At 43.6% G+C, this 23,690-nt stretch overlaps 1 protein-coding gene across 1 annotated transcript in view; it reads right to left on the reverse strand.

Annotated features, from left to right (window-relative positions):
• Positions 1 to 23,690, reverse strand: part of LOC126263339 (regulator of G-protein signaling 17) — a 461,202-nt gene that overhangs the window by 304,677 nt on the left and 132,835 nt on the right. The window lies entirely within an intron of this gene.

Genomic DNA, 23,690 nt, shown 5'->3' on the forward strand with positions numbered 1-23,690 from the left:
ATCATACCAAAGCAATCACAGAAAATCCTTTCCGTTGTGCTGAGGAACTTCTCTAGGTTTTCATTACTCTCCTCGATCACGATGATATCATCTGCATATTGCAGCATCTCTATCTTCTGTCTGATTTTTTTTTTTTATGTCTACCTCGCACACAACAGAATTGGAAGCCAAAAATACTTGTACTTTATATTAATGATCGACTTAACTTGCGAGACAGTTGGTGTGAAGTAAGGATTACTATACTATAACATCTTCGTAAGATATGGTTCCACTGTCACAACAAGTTGTGTCATGAAGCAGTTGTTCGTTTATGGTTCTAAAATCTTTACTGTAGTGTGCTACTATTTAATTTCAACTAACATGTCATTTTCAAGCGAGCCAACAACGTGCCAATACAACGAAGAAAGGAAAATAGAGTCACACGTGATGTCCCTAATCACGCAATCGAGTAACACAAAGCTAATTGTCTAATTGTGGGAGTACTTACATTTTTTTCAGCTATCTTATACGTATGTTAGGCATTACACAGACTCAAACAGCTTATGTTGTTTGCTGTGAAGTTCTATCGTTCTAGTTTATGACTGTCTTCCAACAAAACTATGCGCCAGCCGATATGTGCTAATGTGTATTCTTATCCTAAAAGCATTCAGGAAAGTTATATGAAGTTTCCATGGTGAGTGAATCAAGCGATATGATGTTTTGAAGAAAGATTAACTTTTTCTGTCATGTAGTCTTTCTTTTAAAAAACCGCACGTAGACATACAATTTCATGTTCAGTACGCATAAAGTTTTCACTTTTAAGCTCCCGCTCATAAAAGTACATGAACTTTGCTTCCTTGAGAAAGGACACTTACCGCAATTTCATATTGGTAAGCTACAGGACACTCTGTTAAGAGACGCCTCATTTCTGTCGTGACTCTGGCGGTGGGAGCTCATGTCGTTGGCAGATCCGGACGTAGGATAAATATGGCGCACAATAAGCCATTGAGCCTGTGTGCGTCAGAGACGGCCTGATGCTACGGGCGAAGACTTTAGAAGACTGCGAGAGACTGGCCAAAGTTAGGACTCTGTCTTGCATCTCAGCCATGGAAGCTTCGGCTAGTGTGACTAGACGTCGCGGTCTCACGGTTGGCAAATAACTTCAGTGGGTATCAAAGTGAGCATGTGTCTCTGCCAGGCACTTGATAATGAATTGCAGAATGCTTACATGGATGCAGATCTACGTAAAGGGACTTCGGCTTTGCTCACATAGCTAGAAAAAGTATAAAAAGCTCGAAATATTAGACATCAGACTGTAAAATATAATGTATAGGTTTAACTGTAAGAAAGTATGGTGGGAGAGTGATTATTCTATGCTGACTGGTGGCGGTACCAGTACTCTTTGAATGATTTATTCCAATAATTATACACAGATTCCAAGAGCGCTAAATAAAAGAAATACAAAGTGCATGCACATTTCCTTGATATTTCGGTTCGCTAGTTGGTTGTCTGTGTTTATTGTTGCATTCCGCTTTCTTTCCGGCCGTGTGAATGTCATGTACCCTATATATGATTCCATCTTGAAAAAGCAAGCTTGTTATCAACAGTGATGGCCACCCTGTAGGCAACCCACTACTGTGCATATAACATAGATGTAACAGCCACACCGTGTTTATGACACACGACAGGGTACCACTGTAGCAGCACTGTCGACGCCACAGAACATGTGCGGGGTGAGCCTTGCTTCATCCACTCCATGAATCCTCTCGCCAATGGGACAAAAGTACATGCATGTTGTATATTCACTTTGTAATTGTTTTGGTGTTTTGTCCGAAGTCTGGTTTGGCTGGCTCTGAGCACCATGGGACTTAACTTCTGAGGTCATCAGTCCCCTAGAACTTAGAACTACTTAAACCTAACTAACCTAAGGACATCACACACATCCATGCTCGAGGCAGGATTCGAACCTGCGACCGTAGCGGTAGCGCGGTTCCAGACTGAAGCACCTAGAACCACTCGGCCACTCCGGCCAGCGAAGTCTGGTTTCATGCTGTTCTCCATAGCACTTTATCCTGTAATTGTGTCTGCATCCCTTTATAACTATTGCAGCGTACATCCAGTTGTATCTGTTTAGTAGCCTTGTCTTGCTTCTCCCTCCCTCCCTCCCTCTCCCAACCAAACCTCCATTCATTACCAAACAAGCTACGTCTTGATGCCTCAGGAAGGGACCTGTCAACCTAACCCTTCTTTTAGTCAACTTATGCCACAAGTTTCCTTCGTTCTCGATTCTTTTCAGTAGTTACACCATCCATCCATCTGATCTGCAGCATTCTGCTGTAATAAAGCGTCTCAAAACTTCTTTTCACTTATCGTTCGTCGTGTCTAACGTCCATATTTCACTTCCGTATAAGGCTACATGCCATACAAATACTTCCAGAAATGGCCGCGCTGCTTGAGGCGCCATGTCACGGACTGCGCGGCCCCTCCCGCCGGAGGTTCGAGTCCTCCCTCGGGCATGGGTGTGGGTGTTGTTCTTAGCATAAGTTAGTTTAAGTTTTTTAAGCAGTGTGTAAGTCTAGGGACCGATGACCCCAGCAGTTTGGTCCCTTAGGAATTCACAAACATTTGAACATTTCAACTTCCAGAAAAATTTCCTAACACATAAATTTGCAGTCAATGTTCAAATATTTATTTCAGATGAGAACTCCTTTACGTTTCCAGTTTTCAGTTCATATAATCCTCACCTCTGCCGTCGTCTCTTATGTTGCTCAACAAATGGCAAAAATTCGTCTACTATTTTTCCGTCTCATTTTCTAAATTAGTTCTGTCAGCAAAACCCGACTTAAGTCGACAGGTATAAAAGGGCAGTGCATTGGCAGAGAAGTCATTTTTATTCAGGAGAAAACGTTTACGGCGGGATTTAACTGGCCTTGAACACGGAATGGTAGTTGGAGCTAGACGCATGGATCATTCCATTTAGGAAATTCTTAGGGAATTCGCTATTCCCAGACTAGTGTCATAGTGTGCAGAGAATGCCATATTTCAGATATTACCTCTCACCACGGAAAACGTAGTAGCCGATGCCCTTCACTTAACGACCGGGAGCAGCGGCGTTTGCGTAGAGTTGTCAGTGCTAACAGACAAGCAGCACTGCGTGAAATAATCAGAAGTGCAATGCCCACGTTGCCATACGGAGACATCTGCTGATATTAACGCTCCAAGTGGCCTGACAGTGGACTTCGAATTCGGGAAAATATGTTGCCCTAATCTGCATTCTCAATTTGTGAAATACGAGTGCTGTATGATAACATTTTTCATTTTTAGTTTGTGGGTGGCTGCGGTAGCGGCAAGGTAAAATGTATTTATTTGTTTAAACTGAGTATTGCAGTTTAGACTGTGTGGCTGTTACTAAGTGGAAATCAAGTTCCTGATCACGTCCTTCTTGTGTGCATTGCACCTTCCGAATTGGAATGTAGGTAAATGTGTTGCTCGTATTCTGCTTAATTATTGCTCTCATTCGTAACAATGGATGGTGTAAACGATTCCATATCTGTTTTTGTGTGATGTGAAATAGAAGCTGGTTTCGTTGCATGGAATTCTATGGATTCATTTCTGTTTCTCACTGCTTACGAATCCGCGTGTGAACTGTTCGATTTAAATGCACTGTAAGTATATTGCTCGTATTCTACTTTACTTTATTCCCATTCGTTTGCCTCACTCACACATTTAATGGAGGCCACCGAAATTCTCATTGCCTTCTGCTAAAAGGTAGTTTGTAGCACTTGTTCATAACATGCAAAACACTAGTGAAACTACTGTCGCTTTTTTAGCCTTTGCAAGGAAAAATGATCTAATAATCAAGACTACAAAGCGTACTCATTTGCCGGCCGGTGTGGCCGAGCGGTTCTAGGCGTTTCAGTGTGGAACCGCGCGACTGCTACGGTCCCAAGCTCGAATCCTGCCTCGGGCATGGATGTTTGTGATGTCCTTAGGTTAGTTAGGTTTAAGTAGTTCTAAGTGCTAGGGGACTAATAACCTCAGATGTTAAGTCCCATAGTGCTCAGAGCCATTTTGAGCCGTACTCATTTACATCTATGTCTACTCTATGTAATCCGCTGTGAAATGCATGGCTCTCAGTAGCAAGAAGCAACACCATTCAATGCAGAATTACATACTCATTCCGTATAATAAAACTGAATACCGATACTATCAAAAACTGATAATATCGAGGTCAGGTGCAAACCAAAATAACGTAGAATACGAGCGATATACTTCTAATGCATTTAAATCGAGCAGTTCACACACAGATTCATAAGCAGTAACAGACTCACTTAACTTCACATGACACCTTGTAACGAAAGCAGCTTCTGTTTTATTTGAAACAAAAAGGAATACGGAATCATTTACCCCATCTGACATTATGGATGCGAGAAGAACGCAAGCGGAATACGGCAACGTATTTAGATAGCAATTAAAAGAGTGCTGTACACACGAGAAGCACAATGTGATGAAACCAACTTCTGTTGACTATGAAACGAAAGCAAACTCCTAAGACTAAAAATGAGCCAATAAGAAAGTAAGGTGATACATGGCCCACCAGGTTAGATGAGCGGTCTAACGCACGGCTTTCCGGAGCGGGAAGGCGCGCCTGGTCCCCGGCACGAATCCGGCCAGCGGACTTGTGTCGAGGTCCGGTGAGCCGGCCAGTCTGTGGATGGGTTTTAGGCGGTTTTCCATCTGCCTCGGCGAGTGCGGGCTGGTCCCCCTTATTCCGCCTCAGCTACACTATGTCGGCGATTGCTGCGCAAACAAGTTACCCACGTACGCGTACACCACCATTACTCTCCCACGCAAACATAGGGGTTACACTCGTATGGTGTGAGACGTACTCTGGGGGGTGGGGGGGAGGGGGTCCACTGGGGGCTGAACCGCACAATAACCCTGGGTTCGGTGTGTGTCGGCCGAGGGGTGGACTGCGGTAGTCGCCGTGGGGTTGTGGACCACTGCGGCTGTGGCGGGGACGGAGCCTCTCCGTCGTTTCTAGGTACCTGGTTAACATACAACATACAAGGTGATAGGTTGATAAACTTGCAGCGCTCCGAGTGGCCAGGCAGCGAACCAAGTTCGTGTTACCGGAAGTCCGTACACGAGTTTCACCCCCGTGCCGCCAGCCAGCGGCTGTCCTGTGTAGGCCCTTGGCTGGCCTGGCCGCCGCTTAGTCACGTCTGCCGCGGAGCGGCGCAAGACCGAGACGCGTGCCGGAGACTCGCCGCGGCGCTAACGAGCTCGGCTTCGCTCGCCTCCAGGCGGCCTTCGTCTTATGGCACGCCGCGCACCAGAATCTACTACAATCAGCTGTACACACCTCCCGGGTCCAATCATACGGCTACCGCGCCTCCAGGAACCACGCGCCATTGTGGGGTGTGGAACGTCCTGGGTGAGAGGTTAGGGGGTGTGTGGGGGGGGGGGGGGGGGGAAGACAGGGACACAAAATCTATACAGAAAACGACAGGAGCCTGATTTTGCAACACTTCGTCATTGCGACGGGAAAGCAACTACAATCGCTTGGTAATGGAAGGCCGGCCGGTGTTGCCGAGCGGTTCTAGGCGCTTCAGTCTGGAACCGCGCGACCGCTACGGTCGCAGGTTTGAATCCTGTCTCTGGTATGGCTGTGTGTGATGTCCTTAGGTTAGTTAGGTTTAAGTAGTTCTAAGTCTAGGGGACTGATGACCTCAGATGTTAAGTCCCACAGTGCTTAGAGCCATTTGAACTATTTAGAAGCCCTCTCTCTCTCGCATGCACTTCACAACAGTTTACAGACTATAGACGGAGATTACGAAGATGATATCAGACCATTTCATCGCAGTTAGACCGTGGGCGGCAACGCATTGAGCATTCCATCGTCGAGAGTGAACAGAAAATGGGCTTTTACATGCACCCTTGCGTAGTGTCTGTCTTGAGTATTTCGCTTTGGGAAACCTCGCCGCCTCGAGAGTGAGATGTGTGCCAAACAACGTCGTCGTGTTCCTGATACACAGTGCCGTACTGCCTCCTAATGAACAAAACACGAGCGTATTTAATCACAGACCAGCTGTGTGACAGGACTGAAGAGTTCCTAGCAGACACGACACAGCGCGTTTTTCTTAACGAAGAGAAATCTTCAGATGTAAAAGTAACTTCAGGACAGTCTTATAGGACCATTACTTTCCTCAATACATACAAAATGATGTAATGGATAACTTCGGAACCTCCATAAGGTTTATCACGGATGTCGCCGTTGTATCGGAAGAAGTGGCATCAATAGCACATTTGCAAAAAGCTGTGTGTAAGTCATTCGTGAAACAGGTGATCTCTTGCGTCTCAATGCTGAAATGAATATACGCAACGGATTTACTAATGCTATAACTTATTTCGACCGTAGAAGTGAATCTTAAGGTGGACTACTGACGTAACTTTTATCATTGAAAAGGATTAAATGTAGTAATAAACTCAAGATTTAAAGCTCTCTGTAGTTTATTACCAAAAAACATTGGAATCGTAAAGCATTCAAAATAATTACGAAATTATCAAAGTTACTATGAATTACTTTGCAATGAGAATTGAAAAACAAAGACTGTCAGCTGGAAAAGTTTCTGAATGCAGTGGAGATGATTAATAATCTCGCACTTGACTCCGTGAAATGTACCGCAACGTGAGTATATGACGATTACAGTGACCGATTGAACCAAGGACTGAAGAATCCCAAAGATCTGAGAATGCTCTGACGCATTTGAGAGAGTTAAATCTTCCATGAATCTGGACTACACTACTGCTTGGAAAAAGGGAAACACCAAGACCAAGAGACGTGATCACAACGAAATTTTTTCCACCGATCAGGGTCATGACACTACAGAAGTGATTGGCACTGTAGACCTGTAAGCGCACTGTGACTATGGAAATTCAGTACGAAGTAGCGCCACCACGAGTTGCCATCAGAGCCACTAAACGTCGTGGCATGGAATCAAAGAGCGCCTGAATGTGTTTCTGGGGAATGCGGTTTGTAGGCGCCTCCACTAAGCGTCAACTGTGGCTGCAACAGGACCTGAAAGAACAAGTTTCCAACCGACCATATCCCACACATTGTCGATAGGCGACAAGTCAGGCGAATTGACAGGCCAGGGAATGTGGCATGTGGAATGGCCTGCGGAAGGGGCAGTGCCTCGGGCTGTAAACCTTCCTCATCTAGTGATAACTGTTCAGATTACCCTCAAGACGTAGGAAGCGAGATCGCGTGTCACAGGCATTGGCGCCCCACACCGTCAGAGATCCGTACCCGAAGACTGGAAAGTTGCACAGATCACACCAATATTCAAGAAAGGTAGTAGGAGTAATCCACTAAATTACAGACCCATATCGTTAACGTCGATATGCAGCAGGATTTTGGAACATATACTGCGTTCGAACATTATGAATTACCTCGAAGGAAACGGTCTATTGACACACAGTCAACATGGGTTTAGAAAATATCGTTCCTGTGAAACACAAGTAACTCTTTATTCACTCGAAGTGTTGGGTGGTATTGACAAGGGATTTCAGATAGATTCTGTATTTCTGGATTTCCGGAAGGCTTTTGACACTGTACCACACAAGCGGCTCGTAGTGAAATTGCGTGCTTATGGAATATCGTCTCAGTTATGTCACTGGATTTGTGATTTCCTGTCAGAGAGGTCACAGTTCGTAGTAATTTTCGGAAAGTCATCAACTAAAACAGAAGTGATTTCTGGCTTTCCCCAAGGTAGTCTTATAGGCCCATTGCTGTTCTTATCTATGTAAAGGATTTGGGAGACAATCTGAGCAGCCGTCTTAGATTTTTTGCAGATGACGCTGTAAGATCAAAAGAAACTGCAAACCTATTTAGAAAAGATAGCTGAATGGTGCGAAAAGTGGCAGTTGACCCCAGATAACGAAAAGTGTCAGGTAATCCACATGAGTGCTAAAAGGAACTAATTAAACTTCGGTTACACGATAAATGTCTAATCTAAAAGCCGTAAATTCAACTAAATACCTAGGTATTACAATTACACAGAAATGATACAAGATTTGGGCTGGACATCATTAAAAGAAAGGCGTTTTTCGTTGCGACGGAATCTTCTCACGATATTCCTATCATCAGCTTTCTCCTCCGAATACGAAATTATTTTGTTGACACGGACCTACATAGGGAGGAACGATCACCACGATAAAATAGGGGAAATCAGAGCTCGTACCGAAAGATATAGGTGTTCAGTCTTTCCGCGCGATATACGAGATTGGAATAGTAGAGAATTGAGAAGGTGGTTCGATGAACCCTCTGCCAGGCACTTAAATGTGATTTACAGAGTATCCATGTAGATGTAGATGTTTGTCCGCTATGTCGCTCAACAACATGGGCTGCTCGACTGCGTTCACTATGTCAGCATCGAACGAGTATGTGGCGGTCACTGCAGGACAAGATGCAGTCAGAGCCACTAAACGACGTGGCACGTGCTCAAAAAGCGCCTCAATTTGCTTCTGGGGAATACTGAGCCACGCTGTTTGCAGGCGCGTCCACAAAGCATCAACTACACTTTGCTTCTCACAAGGGAACCTCCCCATCGCACCCCCCACAGATTTAGTTATAAGTTGGCACAGTGGATAGGCCTTGAAAAACTGAACACAGTACAATCGAGAAAACAGGAAGAAGTTGTGTGGAACTATGAAAAAAATGAGCAAAATATTCAAACTGAATAGTCCATGTGCAAGATAGGCAACATCAAGGATAGTGTGAGCTTAGGAGCGCCGTGTTCCCGTGGTTAGCGTGAGCAGCTGCGGAACGAGAGGTCCTTAATTCAAGTCTTCTCTCAAGTGAAAAGTTTACTTTCTTTATTTTAGCAAAGTTATGATCTACCCGTTCGTTCATTCACGTCTCTGTTTACTGTAATAAGTTTGGTGTGTGTGTGTTTTGCGACAGCACCGCATAACCGTGCGATTAGTAGACGAAAGGACGTGCCCCTCCAATGGGAACCGAAAACATTTGATCGCAAGATCATAGGTCAACAGATTCCTGCACAGCAAAACACGTCTGATATATTCTATACGACACTGGTGACGGCATGTGTGTCACATGACAGGAATATGTTGTCGACCCACCTAACTTGTACACTTGGCGAATGGGTAAAAAAGATTCTTGTACCTTGCCCGATTTAGGTTTCCTTGTGGATGTGATAATCACTCCCAAAAAAGTGATGAAAACATAAGAGTTTGTCACATAAACTGCAACAAATGAATGCAACAGTTCCGCAGTCGCACAGTTTTCCCTGTGCTCTGTCAAAACATATGTTTTTAACGTTTTCACGTTTTTCCGTGTGTAGACCGTCAAATCCTGCATATGTCCAAGCATATCTGAACATGTCCTGGAATTTTTGAGAGCGAAGTTGATTATGTGTGAGTGCCTGAACTTTGATAATTGACACACGATCACGTAAACAATACTGCTCTGTGTAACTGTGCAGCTTCGCAGAATAATTGTCTGAAAATAAAAAATTAAACTTTTCACTCGAGGGAAGACTTGAACCACGAACCTCTCGTTCCGCAGCTGCTCACGCTAACCACTGGACCACGGTGCTCCTGAGCTCACATTATCCTTGCTGTTGCCTATGTTGCGCATGGACTACTGAGTTTGTATATTTTACTTATTTTTTTCATTGTTCCACACAACTTCTTCCTGTTTTATCGACTGATCTGTGTTTTGTTTTTCAAGGCCTATCCTCTGTGCCAACTTATAACTAAATCTGAGGGGGGTGCTATGGGGAGGTTCCCTTGTCAGCACGCCAGTGCCGGCGTTGACGTGTCGATTGCTGCCTGAGCCGCTAGTGTGTTCTGGCAATGGTAGCCGATGCAATGGCATGCGCACCACCAGTCCAGCCAGCAGAAAACGCAGTCGAACTGTCAACACTCGCTGCAGTGCTCAAACGTCACACCAACACTACTCTGTGAACGGAGCTGTTCTATCCGTTACGGCCAAGCGGGCAAAGTGCTAGTCATCTCGGGCTGTGGTCACATTCTTGTCGGTGGTGTGTATGCCCCTCTTCTCTCCACTGGTTCCAGACAAGCCTCACTGTTGAAGCAGTATGCCCTGTACAAGCCGCATTGTCACGGAACGACATACCCGTCTTCCGGGGACCAATCATTCTGCCCCGTTCGAACGCACTCATATGCCGATACTCCACCCCGTGATGTCGGCGAGGCATAGTGGCATTTGGCTACACGTTTCCACTTCGTATGATGGTTCCATATCGAGTGAATGTTGCGTATCACTGACCTGTCTTGTAACGCAAAAGATGGCGTTGGTGGGCCTACGCGCACGCCATCTCTCTGCCATTTAAATCACTTACCTTGATGCCGCTGTTTTACACGTTCTCTTATCGTGACATGGTATAGGTCATTGCTTCTGAGTGTTTCACTTCTTACGAACTGTCGCTTCCTCCAAAACGTGCGCTCTTACGGTCTATCCGATGACATATGTGGTTTGATAGAAACTTTTCTAACAGACGGAGAGCAGTATGTCATCCTCAATGGGGTGACTTCAACAGAAACAAAGGTAACTTCAAGTGTGCCCCAAGGCAGCGTAATAGGTCCGCTGCTTTTTACGATTTACATAAACGATCTGGTTAGCCGGCCGAAGTGGCCGTGCGGTTAAAGGCGCTGCAGTCTGGAACCGCAAGACCGCTACGGTCGCAGGTTCGAATCCTGCCTCGGGCATGGATGTTTGTGATGTCCTTAGGTTTAACTAGTTCTAAGTTCTAGGGGACTACTGACCTCAGAAGTTGAGTCCCATAGTGCTCAGAGCCATTTGAACCATTTGATCTGGTTAATGGTATTGACAGCGGCATTAGACTGTTTGCCGATGATGCTGTAGTCTACAGGAAAGTAGTATCACACGAAAGAGAGGATTTGCAGAAAATAAATGCGTGGTGTAATGACTGGCAATTATCTCTCAATATTAGTAAGTGTAACCTAATGCATATAACAAGGCGAAAATCCCCATTAATGTACGACTACAAAAAAAAAAAAAAGACCAGTCTTTGGACGCGGTAACATCCGTCAAGTATCTGGGTGTGACTATTCGAAATGATCTCAATTGGAATGATCAGATTACACAAGTAACGGGCAACGCGAACTCTAGATTGCGGTTTATTCGTAGAATCCTGAAGCGATGAAGTCCTTCAACAAAGGAAATTGCTTACAATACTTTATTTCGTCCAGTCTTAGAATATTGTTTGCCGGTATGGGATCCTTAGCAGTTGGTTCTGTTTCATGATGTTGAGAAGGTCCAAAGAAGAACGACAAGATTCGTGACTGGTACATTTAGCCATAGCGAGAGCGTTACAAATCTCATTGAAAGTTTGAAGTGGGACACACTTGCAGATGGACGACGCGCTAAACGGAAGGTGCTACTCACTAAATTACGAAACCCAATCTTCGCCGAGGATGTAGAGCATATATTATTACCAACAACTTTCAAATCGCGCAATGATCACCATTCAAAGATAAGAGAAATCACAGTTAGCACTGAGGCGTTCAGATAGTCGTTTTTCCCTCGCGCGATCCGCGAGTGGAACAGAGGGGGGGAATTATGACTTTGGCGCGAATTGTGCCGTCCGCCAGACACCGCTTGGTGGCTAGAGGAGTATATACAGGGTGTTTCAAAAATGACCGGTATATTTGAAACGGCAATACAAACTAAACGAGCAGCGATAGAAATACACCGTTTGTTGCAATATGCTTGGGCCAATAGTAAATTTTCAGGCAGACAAACTTTCGAAATTACAGTAGTTACAATTGTCAACAACAGATGGCGCTGCGGTCTGGGAAACTCTATAGTACGATATTTTCCACATATCCACCATGCGTAGCAATAATATGGCGTAGTCTCTGAATGAAATTACCCGAAACCTTTGACAACGTGTCTGGCGGAATGGCTTCACATGCAGATGAGATGTACTGCTTCAGCTGTTCAATTGTTTCTGGATTCTGGCGGTACACCTGCTCTTTCAAGTGTCCCCACAGAAAGAAGTCACAGGGGCTCATGTCTGGCGAATAGGGAGGCCAATCCACGCCGCCTCCTGTATGTTTCGGATAGCCCAAAGCAATCACACGATCATCGAAATATTCATTCAGGAAATTAAAGACGTCGGCCGTGCGATGTGGCCGGGCACCATCTTGCATAAACCACGAGGTGTTCGCAGTGTCGTCTAAGGCAGTTTGTACCGCCACAAATTCACGAAGAATGTCCAGATAGCGTGATGCAGTAATCGTTTCGGATCTGAAAAATGGGCCAATGATTCCTTTGGAAGAAATGGCGGCCCAGACCAGTACTTTTTGAGGATGCAGGGACGATGGGACTGCAACATGGGGCTTTTCGGTTCCCCATATGCGCCAGTTCTGTTTATTGACGAAGCCGTCCAGGTAAAAATAAGCTTCGTCAGTAAACCAAATGCTGCCCACATGCATATCGCCGTCATCAATCCTGTGCACTATATCGTTAGCGAATGTCTCTCGTGCAGCAATGGTAGCGGCGCTGAGGGGTTGCCGCGTTTGAATTTTGTATGGATAGAGGTGTAAACTCTGGCGCATGAGACGATACGTGAACGTTGGCGTCATTTGGACCGCAGCTGCAACACGGCGAACGGAAACCCGAGGCCACTGTTGGATCACCTGCTGCACTAGCTGCGCGTTGCCCTCTGTGGTTGCCGTACGCCGTCGCCCTACCTTTCCAGCACGTTCATCCGTCACGTTCCCAGTCCGTGGAAATTTTTCAAACAGATCCTTTATTGTATCGCTTTTCGGTCCTTTGGTTACATTAAACCTCCGTTGAAAACTTCGTCTTGTTGCAATAACACTGTGTTCTAGGCGGTGAGAATTCCAACACCAGAAAAATCCTCTGTTCTAAGGAATAAACCATGTTGTCCACAGCACACTTGCACGTTGTGAACAGCACACGCTTACAGCAGAAAGACGACGTACAGAATGGCGCACCCACAGACTGCGTTGTCGTCTATATCTTTCACATCACTTGCAGCGCCATCTGTTGTTGAAAATTGTAACTACTGTAATTTCGAAAGTTTGTCCGCCTGAAAATGTACTGTTGTCCCAAGCATATTGCAACAAACGGTGTATTTCTATCGCTGCTCGTTTAGTTTTTATTGCCGTTTCAAATATACCGGTCATTTTTGAAACACCCTGTATGTAGATGTAGATGTAGTGTGCAACTCTCACTTGTCCTAATGTGCCGGAGCTGAAAGCGACGTTCCACAGAATCTTTGGCATAATACGAGCAGCGTGGAGACACGTTGCCTCGCTACCATGTAGTTAGACGGTCTGGCTGCTGAGGACTCGAATGTTGGACGCCAGTCGGCTCCTCCAGCTCAGAGCGCAGTGTGCAGTGCTCCGATATGTTCAGCTTTGTGTCAAGTCCGTAAAAAGCTGCTTGCTCCCATCTTTCCATATTTCCCCAACAAGACTAGACCATCAATCGTCTCTAAAGTCGCTACAGCCCGCGGAGTAATGGTATCTTCAGCGAAATATCCCGCCAAGAAAAGGCGAAACGTCAACAAGCCAGTGAATTGAATTTCCTCCCCTGTTTTATATCTGTTCCCTCAGAGAGCTCCGTCCTCCACAACGGATGCTCTTAGCTCGACCGCCCACAGCGTACCCGTGCAATAAACAGCACGACAGCCTCTTTGCCCTACCTCACTCGCAGAAGCGGCTTTCTCCCCGATAAGGCGAGATGGATCTACCTGCTCTTCTGCCTTCTGCTTCCCGGGCAGCATTACGCTGAGGGTCGCTGTAAATCACCTGTCTCATATTCATAGCACTCCTCACTTCCAAGACTCGCCCACATAAGCAAACTGATACAGCCAGTACCATTTAGATAAGAGACTGTTAGGAGAAGGAAATGAAATCAGTGCATATAATCACTGTAATTTCATTAATTCCGATAAACTAACTCAACACATCTCCAAATAAGTGAAAAGAGACAATCCGAGGGGGTTACTGCTTTTCACGTTGCAGTGAAATGCAGAAAGACGTAGCCTGCCGGAGTGGCCGAGCGGTTCTAGGCGCTACAGTTTGGAACCGCGCGACCGCTACGGTCGCAGGTTCGAATCCTGCCTCGGAAATGGATGTGTGTGATGTTCTTAGGTTAGTTAGGTTTAAGTAGTTCTAAGTTATAGGGGACTGATGAACTCAGACGTTAAGTCCCATAGTGCTCCGAGCCATTTTTGCAGAAAGACGTGCAGAGGATCGGCAGTTGGTGCAGGTTGACCCTCAACATAGACAAATCTACAACTATATCTAAATCTACATCTACATCTATACTCTGCAAACCGCGGTAAGGTGCATGGCAAATAGGGAACCTCCCGTTGTACCAGTTATTACGGTTTCTTGCCGTTCGACTCACGTACGGAGTGTGGCAAGAATGAGTGTTTGAATGCCTCCGTGTGGCCAGTAGTTATTCTACTCTTATCCTCAAGATCCCTGTGTCAGCGTTACCTAGGGATATATAGAATATACCTAGTCATCAATTAAAGCAAGCCTGTTCTTGAAACTTTGTTAATAGACTTTCTGCAACGTATTGCACATAAACAGGCAGAAAGATCCTTTATTACATGATTACACGATTGCAGAACAATCAGTGGAAGCAGATGCACATTAAATATCGTGGAATGTGCGTACGGAGCGATTAAAACCGGAACGACCACTTAAAAATAATGGAATATAATTCTGATTCCAGAAGATCCTTTATTACATGATTACACGATTGCAGAACAATCAGTGGAAGCAGATGCACATTAAATATCGTGGAATGTGCGTACGGAGCGATTTAAACCGGAACGACCACTTAAAAATAATGGAATATAATTCTGATTCCAGATAGATTCACTGGAAGAATCGTCTGGAAGTGTAGTCCACCCATCAAGGAGGTGTCTCACCAAACACTCGTTCGACCAGTACTTGAATACTACTCGTCAGTCTTGGATCTGCACCAAGTAGATATTTATAGATAGAATTAAGCAGAACCAAAGAAGAGCAGCGCATTTCGTCACAGATTTATTTAGTAAGCGCTAAAGCGTCACGGAGATGTGCAGCCACATACTAAAAGAGAGCCGTTCTAAATCGCGGTGTGGTTTACTGTTAATATTCCGTGAGCATATTCTTCTCGAAGAGTCAACCAATATACTGTATTTCTTCCTCCTGCGATAATACGATGAAAGTGAAATCAGAGAGATTCGAGCTCACACTGAGGCTTACCAACAATGGTTCCTTCCTGGGGACGATTCGTCATTGGAACAAGAAAATGGGGAAAAGTGACAGTAGCACACAATATACTTTCAGCTACACGCCATATGGGTTCCGGTGTAGCTGTATTACAAATCTCCTCACATTTCAGTAGCACGTGACCAGAGGGGTCAAACAAAGTGGCGTAGCACACTGGTAAATTGGAGGTTGGCTGCGATATTCTGTCTTTATCTTCTAGTGATTGCCACAGTGGCCACTGTGGCTCAGCCGGCCGGGATGGCCGAGCGGTCCTAGGCGCTACAGTCTGGAACCGCGCTACCGCTACGGTCGCAGGTTCTAATCCTGCCACGGGCATGGATGTGTGTGATGTCCTTAGGTTAGTTAGGTTTAAGTAGTTCTAAGTTCTAGGGGACTGATGACCTGAGAAGTTAAGTCGCATAGTGCTCAGAACCATTTTGTTACACTGGAGGATGACTAAAACGGGTCCGCAGCTCGTGGTCGTGTGGTAGCGTTCTCGCTTCCTGCGCCCGGGTTCCCGGGTTCGATTCCCGGCGGCGTCAGGTATTTTCTCTGCCTCGTGATGACTGGGTGTTGTGTGATGTTCTTAGGTTAGTTAGGTTTAAGCAGTACTAAGTTCTAGGGGACTGATGACCATAGATGTTAAGTCCCATAGTGTCAGAGCCATTTGAACCATTTTGACGAAAACGGACAGAGAGTTACAAGTATACTGAAATAGGATCTTTTTTGTGGAAGAAATACTATTTAGGGCTAGTAAAAGTATGGGCAGGCAAATGATACCCTGAATAGCCGCTGCATCGCGTGGTGCCCGTGAATTAATAAGACGTGGAATTGGAAAATTTGGAAATTTGTGATAAGTACCGATGGTACCAAAGTGCTGAGGTCATCGATCCCTAGGCTTACACACTACTAATCTAACTTAAACTGACTTACGCTAAGGACAACGCACACACACGAGCCCGAGGGAGGACTCGAATCTCCGACGGGGGGAGCCGCGCGAACCGTATCAAGGCGCCCTAGACGGCACGGCTTCAACGCGCGGCAACGTGGAATTGTTACGCATCACGGTTGTAGCATGTACTTTCTACAAATCGAAGAAGAACCTAATAGATCGTTGGTTCCTATCGTGGAAGTTACAAACCATTTAGGTAAAATCGAATTTCTTCAGGGAAGGAAACAAAAAGATTTTTTTGTGTCTCTGTCACGAAATTATTTTAAAAAAATAATTTTTATTATCTTAAAAATGGCAACACCAATATCGGTTACATATATTGCAAAAATTACTTTTTCAAATACTTGCATTAATACTTAACACGGTGAGATGGAGGTTACAGGAACGAATGTAGCAACAACATCTTCACATAACCAACCCCTACATACGTACTTCGTGTTTTGTATATTGCATCTATGACACATAAAAAGTGAGAAATGCACCTAACAACTGCTAAATATCTCATTCAAATTTCTTCTCCAAGTAAAGATAGTTTCCACAATGGGCCAGAAATTTCTTCATTTCTCACTTTGAAACACGTAAAGGAACTAACTGACAGTACATCGCAATACTAACTACATAATAGCTACTATAGAGCAGTACACATTATTATTATTATTATTATTATTATTAGTGAAAGCAGCCATGCACAAAGCATTGGCAGCCTTTCAATTTACGCCAGTTAAGAAGTAAGGAAGGACTCGAGGAATCAAGTCGTTTAAAAACAGTAAGTGAAGTGCTCGCATTTTACCTTGGTATATTTCAAGTGGAGGTGCAGGGTGGTGTAGAGGAAACATATTTTGTGACAAGCCTCTACCTGCTTCATCATTCATTCTAGCTCACACTTCCCGAACACAGCACATGGGAAAGATAGATGTAAAAATAGATATTTGACTATGATGGTAATGAAAACAAAAACAAGGCACTGAGTAGACTTGGCGCCTGATTTGTAATGTTCAATAAATGAGAATAAATCAAACCTAAAGAAGTTTGCTAGAAATAAGCAGCAAACAATGATTTCTTTGACTCAGTAGTTCTGCAAAAAGTGGATATCGTTACTATACATTGCCAAGAGTGGAATGATATGTGCGAAACGGTTGATTAACCTTCTGGTTTCGACAAGTCACATTAGACATCGGCTAACCGTCTTTCACACCTTATAAGAGAAATTTTTTTAAGGCTACGTGGAGATAATATATCGCTTCCTGATTTTAGAAAGGGTATAACAACCTCTTCCTGCCATGAACCTGAACTAAAACTTCAACTTACTCATTAATCGCTGGGTGAATCGCAGGTGGTGCCGAGCATATGAGCTGTGAAGGAGTGGTCACAATTAAAGTACGGTCAATAAACTCCTAGAACTGTGCTGAACGACCGCCAAGCGAAGATCCACCAGATAGCGAACAACGTGACTTCTGAGGTGAATCGGTATTTAATACCCTTATTTTAGTATGCAGTTGGCAAGATAGTCGTGGAGATTCCTGGCAGCTTACCGTAAGAAAAATCGTGTGGACGTTTCCCAGCAGTCTTTGGACGTGTTCCACTACAATACAATGAGTTGTTGATGTGCTATGTAGAATTTTAAGAGATGCGGATGTATTACTTGCGAACTGAGAACAAACTATCGCGAAAAATCAATTTCTTGTAAGTGTAAGTGGTGATCAAAAAGTTTCCGTGCTCAGACTCGGTACGCCAAGCAGGAAAAATCGCCGTAAGCACTGAGCCAGTCACCCCGCCGACGCATGGGATTGAAGATACGCGTTCGATAAAACACCGTTTTCTGCTGCGTGAAGAAGTCCGTAGCTGCCTTCTGCACTCCTTCATCCGATAGGAATCGTCGACCCTTCAAAGACTTTTTCAACCCTTTCAGACCTGAATTTTTTCTGGAGGAAGAAAAATTTTTCCTTAAGTGTTAATGCTCATAAGTGGTTTTTTTAATGATTTTAAATGCAAGATTTATACAAAAATATGTACCCATTTCCAAAACTTACTTCGTACACTTGGTTTCATTTTATGGACTAAAGTAACTAATTACAAAATACTCTGTATTGTAATAAGTAGTAAAGTGATCATCCAATAATTACCATACAAAATATCAATATTCTCTTATACAGTGGAATATAGCGAACCAACCACCTCCATGTGTTCTGGTGGTGACGAGGTGATGTGGATTGCTATGTTCACTTGCTGATACTTTGATAGTGATGCCCAACAGTTGACAGGACCTGTGCATGATGAAAAGGTTGAACACTCGGAAATGTGTGCCCCAGGTTCCCATTGGGAAAAAATATTACTATTGCAGGTAAGACACAGTGAAAGTTAATGTACATAATTGTAGCCAGAGTGTATGAAAGGAACCGATGGCGTGATAATCGCATGGGGAGAGATCAGGACTATAGGGCGGAGGCTCAGGTGTCTCCCAACGAGCGAGGTGGCGTAGTGGTTAGCACATTGGACTCGCATTCGGAAGGACAATAATTCAAACCCGTATCCGGCCAATCGGATTTAGTTTTTCCGTGATTTCCCTCAATCGCTCCAGTCAAATACCGGGATGGTTGCTTTGAAAGGGCACGGCCGATTTTCTTCCTGTCCTTGACACAATCCCAGCTTGGCTCCGTCTCTAATGATCTCAATGTCGATGGAACGTTAAACCCAGCATTCCTTTCTTCGAATGTGACCCACTTGTGTATTATCTGCGTTATGACACTTTTGATATGGGGACGTGCGTTGTCATCAGTCAGCAGCACCCCTGGGCGCACCGTTCCACAACGGTGGTTTTCACCTGACATGCTGTACCATACACATTCTTCATTCTCCTATGGATGTCTATCGGCGTTTGTCCTTCTGCACCCAAGAAAAGAATAACAGCATATTAATCCTGTTTGGATGCATTTTGCAGTAACGTTGGCACAGTTCACGTTTCCGCCTTTACAGCTAGCGCACCGAAAAGACACAAATGCCACACTAAAATAAATGAAAGAAGCTAGGCACCTGGAATCTGTGCGATGGATTTTCTGCTCTGGGCAGGGCGTACCGGCGGCTAGCGGTGCTAAACCGCGGTTCTTTGGAAATGACCGCCCTGAAGGGTGTCTTAGCAAATCACAGAACAGAGATAATTATAGTACTACACAAATAATTACAACAGATGTTTAGAAGAGAGATAGTAGCTTACTATGAGACAGTAAAACTAGTATTTAATATAAAAAATATTAAAAAGTGAAGAAAGGAAGATTGGGTTTAACGTTCCGTCGGCGTCAAGGTCGTTGGAGAAGGAGCAAAAGCTTGTATTGTGTCAAGGATATGGAAGGAAATCGGTCGTGCCCATTGATAGGAACCATCCTGGCATTTGCCTGGAGCGATTTAGGGAAATCAGGGAAAACCTAAATCTGGATGGCCGGGCAAGGGTTTGAACCGTCGTCCTGCCGAATACGAGTCCAGTGTGCTAACTACTGCCCCACCTTGTTCGGTAAACATTAAAAAAAAGAAAGTTATTAGCAAAAGTAGACAGAGTAGCGGGATGGACGCCCTGTGATTCCTTGACGTTTCTTCAAAAGCGCTGACCCAGCGGAACGTGCTATCTTCCCAGTATTGTCAACCGCTTCCTAGAAAGACGTGGAAAAGTGCACAACTAGCTGATACTTGTGGCTCTGACCTCTCACATAAGCTTGGGGGACTGAAGAAGGCAGAGTGGTATGCCGTTTTGATAACTGGAAGTGATGTTGAATCTCGTTGCTGCCCGAAAAACGTAGTACTTATTTATGTTTCTGTCACTTTTGTGAAGTATTTGTGGACAGAATTACTATGAGTCATGTGTTTAAACCAGCAATATATAGACGCACTGACATCTGCAATGATAAGCAGATGATTCTCCAGATGTGTGAATGATATTGATGTAACAAAATTTAAAGGCATTAATCAAATATTAATTGGGGTGCTCACACACATGGTGACCCAGTAATAATATGAATTTTAATGTAATTATCAAATCTTTATCCATCTTCCCCTAGTTGCGTGTCGGTCGTTGCGTGGAGGGGCTAGCCTAGATACAAACAGATCTACCTAGCCAAGTTTATTCATAACTAGTAAACCCCTGATACGTTAAAGAATCGAATTCGCATGTGTAAAACAGCTTCAGACTGATTACCTTAGAGATTCGCTAATGTGTTAAAGTATGTAAGCGTTAAGTAAGTAAGCGTTAAAAAATTTAGAAATGGCTTCAAATTGTGCTTAAAATTTGTTGGAAGTCGCTAAGCGCTCTCAGTATTAACACTGGACAAAACAGTTTGCGTAATGTGCAATACATTTTAAGCAAAAGATTTTTGAGGCATCTCAATTTCTTTGAGGACATATCTCGTCAACTACGTGTCGTTCAATGATATGATTCCGCAGCGACATTCAGTGCTATATGCGGAAATTGCCTGAAAAAAAAATTGTTGCGAGTAGAGTTAGCGGCAGTAAATAACAAAATACACCCTCATATCTGAGGCTGAAGTTTAATCGCATGAACAGCAAAAATGTAGCAAGCGACAAACCTTTTTCCTTTCATCATTTTGCCGGGCGTGTCAGCGAGAAAAACTTTCTTAAAAGTTTTAAATTATGTATAAAGTTTGTTGGAAGTCGCTAAGTGCCCTCATTCTCAAGCAGTGAATGAATAAAGTCTGCGTAATTAGCGCGTCGTGAGCTAAGCTGCCTCAAGATTATTACACAGTTTCCTACCGTATTACTCGTCCTATTGTATTAAACCTTTAACACAGGATTATATCTCTTATTAAGTAGATTATAACAGCATTCTAAATTTTCAAATTCGATCTATAACTATGTGAAATACTGCAAATCAAGTTTTTCTTGCCCTGGAAGCCGTTAGATAGACAACCTGCAACTGCTTCTGTCCACTATGAACCATTAACTGGGCGTGTCGGTAATACACATATCCAGGAAGTGTTTCTTGTAAACGAAACTGTCTAGAAAACCAATTCTGAGAATGAAAACATGGTCCTGATACGCTGAACGGTTTTTATTATCTATAAGATTGGTCAGTTTCAGTCTTTCGTCATTTTCAGACACGTATCTAAATCTTCCGGCTTCATTTTACAGCATAACATATGTACCAGCGATATATTATAATGTAAATTGAAGTTTGAAGCTTAAGACACGTGCTTGAAAATGATCAAAGGCTGAAATTGTCAAATCGCATAGATAATAAAAAGAATGCAGCCTACCTGGACCATGTTTTCATTCTCACAATACGTTGAGGTTGTGAAACCCCACAAAAACAAAATAAAATAAAATAATGTTTGTAAGATCTTTTTAATTTACTTCAGAATTACTAATTTTGTACTTGCAGGTTGTAAATGGAGTTCTGCACAATGCCTTAAACCTGTCTCCGTTATAGAAATCGCTAACATGTACAGTTTGATGGCCCGTAAGTCGGAGGGTATCATATTAGAACCCAACAATGCCCTTCGAGGCTGATTATGCGCCCGTATTCCGAATAGACAAAGCTGTCGGCAATGTCTCATAGAATCATCGCATGGTGCTCTTTTGCTCATCGCATAAATTCTCGCAATTCGACGGCAGTAGGTGTTCTGCATTCGCCTGATTCACAACCCGTCTTCCACTCACTTCTACAAACATCGACAGCTAAAAAAAAAAAAAAAAAACCTAACTTGTCAAAACACTGTCAGCCGCATGACAACGGTAAGTATTTCACACACAAAACTGGTGTAAATAACTCTACTTCGTATTTCAGAATGTCTCAAGAGCTGATACATATTTCACTTCATATGCTCCAATCGGAATAATATGTATCATGATTGTACTTTATTAGAACTTACATGTTTTCTGTCAGACAGCTACTTGGCTATTATCCCGTAAGCATATTTCACATCGATACAGATATAAAATGGTAAAAAAGGCACAAGTTGAGGACGAAATTTATACTTCATAGTTTTCCGCTTACGGAATTAGAAGTGTTACGGGCATTTAAATACAACTGAAGAAATTAAAATCAGAAACTTGCAATTTTCAAAGCGACTGTTGATATTTTACCAGAAGTGCGATATTCTACTTTCTGTTATCATTGAAAATGCTTGTCGCACATTTCAGTACGACAATGGTGAAAGGACGGGAAGAGGTCTTACTACAATGAAGTTATTGGGTGGTATGAATTTCTGTACATAAATTGTTCATGCATGTACTGGATAACATATCGAAAACTGATTTTAAATTTATTTTAACTGATCGTTTCCGGTAATTAATTACTTTCATATGCATGAAACGGTCTTCTGTAAATTCGTTTAAACAATCGACACGGAGCGACTTTTGGGTCAAATTTTCACTCGGCAGGCATATTTAGGTTTTACATGCTTCTCCCAAAATCTCTTGAAGCGAATGCCGGAATCGTTCTTGATTGACCGCGTTCAGTTTCTTTCCCACCTCTGACAAATGCGACCTTGTGCTCTGACTGTGATTGTCGCATCATAGTCGGGACATCAAAACATAGAATCGCTTCGAACAAAAAGAAGTAATGGAACACTTTTTATGCAGAACAAAATTTACCAATCATTGCACGCTGCTGTTATCATGTAAGCTACATTTACCACCGACAGGCCATCGTTAAAATACCTCAGCAGCGTTCAGTTTACTAGATCTCGTCAGGTAACACTTCCATAAGCTGCAGCTTCTCAAAGTGAATCTTGTCCTGAGAACTGCAAAACTTTGATAAGTGCATTAGCAGCCTCATTATTGTTCTTCAAGCAAAAATAATGGAAAAGCTACAACGCATTTAACGTTTTACAACTATAGATGTACCTGCACTGCTCCCCTGAACAGCAGTTAGGTGCGGGACGGAGAGTGCATTTTATTGTGCTACAACAAATTTAAGTATTAGGAAGTCTTTTTTAAAGGTATTTGTCTGGAGTGTAGCATTGTACAGAACTGAAACGTTGTCGATAAGCAGTTCAGACAAGAAGAGAATGCTTGAGTTTGAAATGTGGTGCTACAGTAGAATGTTCTATATTAGATGAGCAGATCGCGGATTTAATGGAAAAGTACTGAATCGAATTGGGAATAAAAGAAATTGATGGCACAATTAGACTAAAAGGAGGGATCGGTTGGCAGGACACATCCCGAGGTATCAGGAATTGTCAATTTGATATTGGAAAGAAAGAAGTATGGGGGGAGGGGGGGGTGAAAACTGTAAAGAGAGAGACCAAGGGATGATTATAGAAACAGCTGGATGTAGGTTGTAGTAATCATACAGAGGCTCGCACAGGATAGACGAGCTTGGAGCGCTGCTTCAAACCAGTCTTCAGACTGACGAACACAATAGCAACAACAACAACAACAACAACAACAAACAGCGTAAAATTTATCAACTTCCCTTTTCTGTTTAGCTGTTATCAGG

Source organism: Schistocerca nitens, chromosome 6 (genome assembly GCF_023898315.1).
Source record: "Schistocerca nitens isolate TAMUIC-IGC-003100 chromosome 6, iqSchNite1.1, whole genome shotgun sequence".
NCBI classification, from domain to species: Eukaryota; Metazoa; Arthropoda; class Insecta; order Orthoptera; family Acrididae; genus Schistocerca; species Schistocerca nitens.